Source organism: Canis lupus, chromosome 12, assembly GCF_011100685.1.
Source record: "Canis lupus familiaris isolate Mischka breed German Shepherd chromosome 12, alternate assembly UU_Cfam_GSD_1.0, whole genome shotgun sequence".
Taxonomy (NCBI): Eukaryota; Metazoa; Chordata; class Mammalia; order Carnivora; family Canidae; genus Canis; species Canis lupus.
The window spans coordinates 30,833,355-30,843,633 of NC_049233.1; the positions used below are offsets into that span (position 1 = coordinate 30,833,355).

Below are 10,279 nucleotides of genomic sequence, written 5' to 3' on the forward strand. Positions count from 1 at the left end.
AGAGAGTATATTTGCTTCATGGCATGGCCAGTAAAGTGTGTTCCTTTGTCACCATGTAATTCCAGGTGTATGTACCAAGCAGCTATTATCTTTTCTAACAATACTTTTGCAACAGCCGAGGCAGTAGCACACCAGCAAGGCAATTCCTCAATCCAATGAGAAAGCATATAGTTCATGACAAGGACTTAGTTGCAACCATGAGAAGGTGGCAGTTGGATAAAATCCATTTCCTGGATCTCAAAAAGCCCACTAGGTAAATCAAAATGTATGGGAGTTGCCTGAATCATTTTCCCTGGGTGAAATTTTGGGCAAATAGTGCAGGTTACAGTGCTTCCTCAGCAGCCTTAGAAACATTTCCCACCAGTATTGCTTCATAAAGCCTATAGTTTGTCAGTTGCCCAGTGAGTCATTTGATGGGCTATTTCAAGTAAATTTTTTTAAGACATTCTGGTAGTACTGGTTTGTTAGTTGGGTGTACCATGAATTTGCTAATGAACTGAAAATACAATTGTCAGTCCAATAAAGTTTTTCTCTGTGTGGTTCATTGGATCAGGCATTCTTTACAATAAGATTCAAATTTTCTTTTGGAAAATATTTACTATGAGTTGTTAGCTTCAGTGGAATTTAAGGCAGGCTGTTTTTGCTGCTTGATCATCTAAATTATTTCCCATAGCCTCATCTGATTCTAATTTTGAATACCCAGAGTACCTGATAATGGGAGTGGGGAAAAGAGCAGGGCAGGGAGTTCAATTGAATCTAATAATTCATTAACAAAAACTATATTTTAATTCAATACCCTCCAGACATTAAAAATCCTGTTTCTACGACAAACCAAAATCATGAACTACAAAGGCATAGTGACTGTCTGCTTTACCTTTTGCTGAATGTAAAAGTTCTGTCTAGTTGAGCATAAAATCCCATCTGTTGTGCCAAAGTAGATGTTGGTAAAGAAGCTGCTTCCATTTTCTCAAAGGGAGTGGTAACAGTGCACCCTGCATAGTATATCCTTGCATTATTCATTATATAGGAACCATTAGTAAACCAAGAGAGTTCACATTAATAATAGGAGTTTTCTGCAAGTTAGCTCTAGATATTAGCAGTTGGTCAGTCAAGGTTAGATGGTCGTGGTGTGCCTAGACAATAGATAAAGGGAGAAGAATTTCAGGGAGACTTACTGGTGGGAGCAGGCCCAGGCACTGCTTCTGCAGAGGAGTCAGAGGGACCACGTTGGTGGCTCCATCCTTTCCCACCCCCCTTAGTGTGCCAGGCAGGGAGGAGCCAGACGGTGTCACAGGATTTCCCTCTTTTCTTAGGCAGCCACCTGGGACCCACCTGGCAGGTACAATGCCCTCTATTTCCCTGTGGGCCTTGTCAGCCCCAAGGCCTGAGATGAAAAGTGTGAGTAGGATGAATAGGAGGGAAAGCGAGAAATGAACCACACCTCATGTGGACCCCAGAGTGGCCCCAAAGCCAGCCCCTTGCATTCAGCAGGCAACGGATCCTGCAGAGGAAGTGACAGCTGTAATTTCTATAGATAGATAGATAGATAGATAGATAGATAGATAGATAGATAACAGCTAAATCCAATGTAGGAAGAACTTAAAATTAAAAGAGGTGAGTCAGGGGATCCCTGGGTGGCGCAGCGGTTTGGCACCTGCCTTTGGCCCGGGGCACGATCCTGGAGACCCGGGATCGAATCCCACCTCGGACTCCCTGCATGGAGCCTGCTTCTCCCTCTGCCTGTGTCTCTGCCTCTCTGTCTCTCTCTGTGTGACTATCATGAATAAATAAATAAAATCTTAAAAAAAAAAAGAGGTGAGTCAGCTTGCAGAAAGATGTCAAGTGTGATGGAAATTTAACAGAGCTTCTGCTCAAGAAGCAAATGGTTACAGGAGAGCCCATCACTGTTCCTTGTGTTTATTTGGTAAAAGCTGCTGTGGTTGAAATATCCCTCATGCAAGGAGAAAGTCCTTAGACTATTGGGTCTAATGCTGGCTGTAATAGCCTAGAGGTCTATGTTGACCTCCGTATTTTTGAGTATGAACACCCAAGGCATTTCCTTCTTTCTCACGTATAAAAAGGAAAAGGCAAAGCTGATAATTAGGGTGCTGCAACACAGGAGGCCTAAAGAATCCCTTTAATTGGCCCAACACCATGTAATTATTTTCTTCCCTTTATATAGTATCCAGTTTGTCGGATTTTAGTAAGATATAAAAGAGTTGTACTATTAGAAACAAATCCAGTCCCTATAATATCATTCAAGGCCTAAAAATTCGCAAAAGTGTCTTTTGGTCTGTGGCTGTGGGAAACTTAGAATGCCCTAGAGTCTGTTGGAGTTTAATAGGAGACTTTAGTCAGAGACTAATTGTGCCAAATATTCAGCTTAAGTCTGGATGGTTGAAGTTTTTCTTTGAGACTTTGCGGCTTTTAGTTGCTAACAGTTTAAGGAGGTAGGTACTATCCTTCTTACATGCTTCATAGCAAAGGGAGCAAAGGAGAAGATCCACATACTGTATAAGGGTTGATTTGTGTGTGTGTGTGGGGGGGGGAGTATCATCTGCCAAATCTGCATGGAGATGTGACAAATAAGAAGGACTTTCTACTATAGTGTATACTGACAGGCATCATACTGCAAACATATTATCCTTCCAAATGATTGCAAGTAAAAATTGGCTTTTGGGGATCCATAGGGATACTAAAGAAGGCACTACAGAAACAGTGAAAAACTTACTGTTTGCGAGAATAGAGGTTGGAGAGTATGAAGGTTAGGGATAACTGTGTGTCTGGAAGTAGCAGTGTTATTTATGTCTTTGGGGTCTTGGGCTAACCTCCACCGTTGTCCATGAGGTTTCTTTACAAAAAGGATGAGTGTATTATAAGGACTGATACAAGAGACTATAAGGTTTTGAGCCTAGCATTCTCTATAATTGATTTTATTCCTGCAATAGCTTCAAGGTTTAAAGGGTATTGCCTGATATTAGGAAGGAGTTTGCTTGGATCAGCTTGAATCTTTACTGGAGAAGCTGAATGGATCTGCTTGATATCTGTTGTGGATTTTGCCCTAAATCCTTTAGGGACTTGTTCTAAGAGAGTTAAGCTCTCACTGTCCTTATTAGCTGATTTAAGGGGAAAGACTGTTACTGCCAGTTGAAGGAGAAGTTGAATTGATTTTAAGAATGTGGAAAAAGGGATGGCAGTGTGGTATTTTTCTAAGAAGTCTCTTCCAAGTAGATGGACAGGAGCTGAGTGGCCTAGTAGAAAGGAATGCCTATCTTGAAGAGGCCCTAACTGAAAAAGTAAGGAAAAAGCTTTATAAGCTGTTAAGGATTTATTAGAAATTCCCACTGATGGAATTTTTTTCTGTAGTCCTAGTAAGGGACTATTTGAGGATGAATGTGGGACTTGTACCAATGTCAGTTAAAATGGTAAGAACCTAACTTCCAATAATTAAGGAAGTTTCACCCAGATGATTAAGGGTTAAAATCAGAAAGACCTTTTATGTTTCCTGGGAGCAACCCATGTCCATTAGAGGGGTTGAGGGCTTGGTGTTAGAGAATTACCTTTGGTGTTTCTGCTTAAGGCAGTCTTTTTTTCCAGTGTCTGGATTTTTTTACAAACATGGCAGATATTTTTAGGAGAAGCTGTTGCTATTCATATAGTTTTTGATTGCCATGGTCTATGAGAGGATACAGACATCTGTTGGAGTTGTAAATTTAGGTTTTATTTGACTTTCTTTAGGTAGCGTCCTCAAGGGTTCTGGCTAATTGATTCTAGATCAGGGTAGAAATAGCCTCCCACTTCATCCCAGTTCTTTTTACCAGTAGAAATAATTCATGACAGAAGCCATTTGCAACCATGGAATTGAAGGTCATCTGGGTGGAATCAACATCTAAAGGAAGACCTGAATTTTCCTTAAAAAACATTTGAAACCTATTATAGCAGTCATTAATTGGTTTATCAAGCTTTTGAGTATATGTCTGGATTTTATTATGAGCGATGGCTTTAGGAAGGACATGGAGAATGAGGCTTTAGTAATGGGTGGCGCTTTAGTAATCCACCCAACGAGTACCCTGTCCTATGGTAAGACCATTGGAAATCATCTAATGGCATTCCGCCTTTGGAATCCAATGTTGAACTTGACCCTTTCCAACAAGTAGATTGACCAACTGATAAAGATTGGAGAAACCAGAGTGGTAGGTTTGGATGACAATATTAAGTTTATCAGCAAACTGATGAGGGTCTTCAGAAACCATTGAAAATCCCTTAACAATAGCTCTCAATTTAGCCTTTGTCTAGGGAGCATAAAAATATTCAGGACTGTAACTTCTAGGTCTAACCTTGAAAACGTGCATTGGAACAGGACGGTATGAAGAGGATGAAAAAGGAAGCTCTAGAAAGGACTTGGGATCTTGGGAGTAGAGAGAAAATTTGGCCATAGAGGGACGAAGAGTAGAAGAGGAAGAGGGAGAGCAACCTAAGGCAGCAGCAGGAGACTGAAGAGAAGAATTTTGTAAGACCTTATGATTTTTTTCTAATTGAGAATCTTTCTCTATTAATTTGGCAAGAGTACTCTGAAAAGAAGCAATCAGTCTTGAGTTCATTTTAAAGTTTCCAAATACTAATTAAGCATCTCATGTGATTTGTCTGGGTTTAAATCCATGATTCTCAAGTCAAGTTCTGTGAGTTCAAAAGAGCCCCAAAATGACCACTGTAGTTGCAAATTATCTTTGGAATTTTGAGTACACTGGGATAAATATTTACAACAAGAAGGATCATAGCTCTTAAATGTAAAACCAGCTGGAGTCTCTGAGGGAGGAAACTCTTGAAGAAACTTAAAATAAGAAACCAATTTGAGAGGTTGGCACTTATTTGAAATCAAATAATTGCAATTTGGGGTACACAGATTGAGATAGAAGCCTGAACAATGTCCTCCTTATAGGAGGTGGACTCAGGATTTTTATGGGCATAAAAAAAAAAAAAAGATTAGGTAAGTTGTTTTTTAAGAAGAGTTCATTGTTCTGACAAGCAGAACTAGATTGTACATCATGTACATCACTAAGCAGGCAAAATGGTCACTAAGCAAAAGTTCATTATCAGTCTTTTCAAATGGGATTTTCTCACTCTTCCTGACTTCTACGAATGTTGGAACACAGCCTCATTCAAAGGTTTAGGAAACAGGACATACAAGGCAGTTCCTCTGAAAGAGCTGCTTCAGGTCTATTTTTTAAATGGCTGAAACATTGAAAGATGCCAAAAGTACACTGACTGATGAATAGATAAAGAAACGGTGGTACACACACACACACACACACACACACACAATGGAATATTACTCAGCCATCAACAAGAATGAAATCTTGCCATTTGCAATGGTGGGGATAGAACTAAAGTGTGGTATGCTAAGCAAAATAAGTTAGTCAGAGAAAGACAAATACCATATGACTTCACTCATATGTAGAATTTAAGAAACAAAACAGATGAACATAGAGGAAAGGGGGATGAGAGAGAGAGGTAAATCAGAAAACAGACCCTTCACTACAGAGAACAAACTGAGGATTACTAGAGAGGAAGTCAGTGAAGGAAGGGATTAAATGGGTGCTGGGGATAAAGAAGGGCACTGTGATGAGTACTGTGTGTGGTATGTAAGTGATGAATCATTTGATTATCTTCCTCCCCTACTCAAACCCTGCAATATTTTCTCATCACCACCAGAGTAAAAATCAGTCTCCCCATGGTTTAGAAAGGACTACATGATTTCTGAAATATTTAGCACACAGCTCATCAGAATTAAGAATTTAAGAGTTAGACCTAAAACAAATACATACACTATTTAAAGTAATTTAAATAAAATCAGTTTTGAGTTATCTATATTTTACCTTATCTATGAATTAGATGTGATTAGGTTAATTATTCTAGGGACACCTGTGTGGCTCAGCAGTTGAGCATCTGACTTTTTTTGACTCAGGGCATGATCCTGGAGTCCCGGGATTGAGTCCCACATCAAGCTCCCTGCATGGAACCTGCTTCTCCCTCTGCCTATGTCTCTGCTTCTCTCTCTCTTTCTGTGTCTCTCATAAATAAATAAATTAAATATTTTTAAAAATTTAAAAAGTTAATTCTTCCAATACTAAATTTGAAGTAACAAAAATCTGTCTTTTTAGGACTCCTATCTGAAAAGAAAGATAAGACTGAGAAAAGGGAAGGAAATTATGTCTTGTTTATTCCTAAAATAATAAAGGAATAGAAAGAAAATATTGTAAAGAGTACTAGAGACACTATACAACCCAAATGCTTTGTTTAAAGTGTTCAAAGACTCTTTTTGGTACTAATTAGTGGAAATTAAATATGAATTGTTTGTATTTGTATCTTTTCTCTATTGACAATAGATATCTTGGTATCACATACAATTACTCAGTTCTAAATTGCTTTTATTCTCATCCCAGTTAACTCAGGATTATTAGGAAAAGCAAGTTTACAAAACATAACACTCTAAATTCTTTTTGAAATCAATCAGATAATTAGTGTTATTTGTTTCCTCTCCCACATACAATACTACAGTTGAAGTGTCCACTGTTAAGTGTAAGTTTCAAATGCTAACTGTACACATCTGATGAATCTAGGGATTTAAACAGTTACTGTAGAAAACTGACATGTTCTTATAAAAATCAGAATTCAATCTCTTACCGTCTATTTACTCAAAGGATAAGTTTTACAACTATGTTATCACCACCAACCAAAGTGATTTAAGAGACACGCTGTCTTGTTCTTCTTCCTTTTTTTCTTTTTTTTTTTTAAAGACATGACTTCCATAATAATTGATGCAAGAGAGACCCCTAGCAGCATCTGCACATGCTGAACTCTTAAATCAATGATACTGGCTTCATTCCCAACTAACAGGTGTACCTACATTGATTAATCCTTTTGTGCCACCAAGAAAAGGGAATATGACATCAGGGGCCTACACCCTGACTTTTCCAAATATTCATAATATGATGTAATGTTTGCAAAAATGTAGATACTGCTTCACCTTTTCACCCTGCACTGCCTAGCAAACCCAAATGGATGGAGTCATAGGTGGCAATAAAGCACAACATGGATGTTAGTCAGGATGAAATAATACTTGGATGGAAACTAAAATACTGAAAACCAAAATCCCTGACCATTTGCCGACTTCAGTCACAGATTTGCAAAAGATATATGCAGAAAAAGTGTACAAAAGTCTTCCTATTTTAAAAAAATGAGACATGATACTTTAAATTTGTCAGCAATGCTGAGTAGCCACTGGGTATAGTTGAAAGAAATGGGTTCAATGGTCTCAGGGTGCCCAGAATCGGGACTCCCTAGACTGACACATGGAAGAGAAGAAAAGTAATCTCAAGGTGAGACATCAAGGTGGAGGAAAGCAATGATATACACAGCAGAACCAGTCACATCTATACCTCAGATCTCCACTGGGATGAGGTTTCTTACTAAACAATAAAAGACAGCCTGAGATCGTGTCATATTGTAAAACTGGAAGGTACAGGTATATTACAAAGAGAGAGAAGAGAATGATAGATATCCATATTATCAGTGGCCCAATATTTACTATTCACTTGAACTGACATGTATTTCCAACAAAGGACGGAGGGGAAATCTTACTCTCTCTAGAAGCCAAAAATTTTCCTACTTTTTGTTCTTTATTTTTAACTCACTGGGCTTAGAAGTCATACTGTTTTCAGCCAGAAATGTTATATCTGTGAAGGAAGAAGGTCCACGGAGTAGAGTATCAGAATAATCTTACTCAAACTTTCCTGTTTTACTTTATTCTCATTGATCTAATATGCATATTCACTCAGAAGAATAGCATATACATTTTAGCCACAGAGACCTCCGAAATGAAACATATGAGGACAATTAAGTTTACTTTAAGAACACACGTTTGTTACAGAATAAAATTTTAATCTTCTAGATTCCATCTTGATTTATGCCAATATATTTGTCTATCCAAGCTCACTCTATAAGGGTTGCACAGTGGATAATATATAATAGCATGATGCCAATAAGGAGTGCTTCAAATTTGTCCCTACCTCATAAACTTTGACAATGGGAACCTCTTACATTTTCAACTGGATCTATTGATTCCACAGTGAAATTAATGTTCCACAATATATATAAAAGCATTTGACCCACTCACTTTTCTTATTCTGCTCAGTGCAAGCCAGAGAGGTTTCGCTCTGGCAATATTTGGAGTTTTCTTCTCTCAATTAGCAGCCCTATCATCTCCTTGAGAGCTTGTTCTCTCTGACTTTTCTACCACTGAATTACCTGAACTCCAATTTTCTCTTGGGGACAAAGAGAAACATAAGAATATAATACCAGCACTCTTGGAAACAAAAAAAAAAAGAACAATGAAACAATTTTAAAAACCATACACAATAGTTGCTTAGAATCCTCACATCAATTTTTTCTTAAAATATTATTTTTCAGCAAATTAATGTTTCTAGAATCCAAAACAATCCAATCTAGAGTCATAAAAGAGAATTTACACTGTATCAAGCCTTACTAATAATTTTTTTTTTTTTTTTTTTTTTTTTAAATTTTTTTTTATTTATTTATGATAGTCACAGAGCGAGAAAGAGAGAGAGGCAGAGACATAGGCAGAGGGAGAAGCAGGCTCCATGCACCGGGAGCCCGACGTGGGATTCGATCCCAGGTCTCCAGGATCGCGCCCTGGGCCAAAGGCAGGCGCTAAACCGCTGCGCCACCCAGGGATCCCCTTACTAATAATTTTAAAGATAGAGTAATCAGGAGGCCAGACAGGGTAGGGAGAGATCATTCCATGTGGCTCTATGGGTCCTTCCTTTCCACATTATACATAGACTATTAGGAGAGGTTTCTATAAAACCTCACAGGTTACCCCATACAGCAAGATGTTATGAAATATATATGTCTTATTTCCCAGAGACTTAGTATAATTTATGTGACATTCTCTATAAATTGTATTTGTTTTCCTTACGCAATCCTAATCCAGGGGCATTAAGAGTACTGCAGGGCTAATGACTAGTATCATTAATCTATTTCCCCAGATATTCAGTTATCATATTTACAAGGAAATTATACCAGGTCACCTGCTTTTATTTTTCTTTTCCTCAAAAATGTCCCCTCATCCATTAATTATAGAAGGAATCAATCACATGGAGAAGGCTGGGCCTGGGCTTTGGGGTTGGGCAGGCCACCACATCTAGCTGGAGGCTGGGCCCTGACCCACTCCCCTCTCTGCTGCCCCCGTGTCTATAGGCAGCAGCCTTAGCATCCAGCCATAATGGCATGATCCTGAAGCCCCACTTCCACAAGAACCAGCAGCTATGCATGGCCACATGGTTCAACCAGCCCACAAAGAAGATAAGCAGATACAAGGCCTGGCAAGTCCAGACAAACCCCATTGCCCTGCACTCTTTCAACCAAGACCTATCTGGCCGATCATGAGGTGTCCCACTATTAGGTATCACATCAAAGTGTGAGCTGGCAGGGATTCAGCTAGGAAGAGTGACAGGTGGCTGGCATCACAAGAATGTGGTATGGACCACTGGGCTCTCAGTGGATCCAAGAAGATGAAAAAAGTCCACAAAGTCCCTGAAGGCCAATGTGCAATGGCTGAAGGAGTACCACTCCAAGCCCATCCTCTTCCCTAGAAAGCCCGCAGCCCCAGCAAAGGAGACACCTTTGCTGAAGAACTCAAACTGGCCACAGAGCTGAGAGAGGCATGCACATGCCAACTGTCTGTAAGAGGGAGGAAGCTAGAGTCATTGCAGAGGAGGAGAAGAACTTCAAGGCCTGGCCAGTCTTTGTACCCATATTAATGTCTGGCTCTTTGCATCTGGATAAAAAGGGCCAAGGAAGCTGCAGAACAGGATGTTAAAAGGGAAAAACAAAGGTCCATTGGCGCCTTGTGATTAATAGAAAAAAAGAAGAAATAAATTGATCACATTCTGGCTGTTATAACTTTTTCCTGCCTAGTCTACCATATAACCCTGGTCAATATCTCCTTAAGATATTCAACAACATTTTGGGAAATAATTTATCTTAAATAATATGTTCACTAAATTCAAGAAGATCATCAGGCTCTGAACCATCCAGTGGGAATAAGAATTCATTATTAAGTATGATATTTTTTTTAAGTATGATATTTAGTTGTACTCCTAGGTATTTACTCAAAGGATGCATAAATACTGATTTGAAGGGATACATGCACCCTGATGTTTATAGCAGCAGTATCAACAATACCCGTTTTTGGAAA

General features: G+C 38.9%; 1 pseudogene; it reads left to right on the forward strand.

Annotated features, from left to right (window-relative positions):
- The first annotated feature begins 3,176 nt into the window (after positions 1-3,176).
- Positions 3,177-9,935, forward strand: LOC119874261 (annotated as a pseudogene).
- The last annotated feature ends 344 nt before the right edge of the window (positions 9,936-10,279 follow it).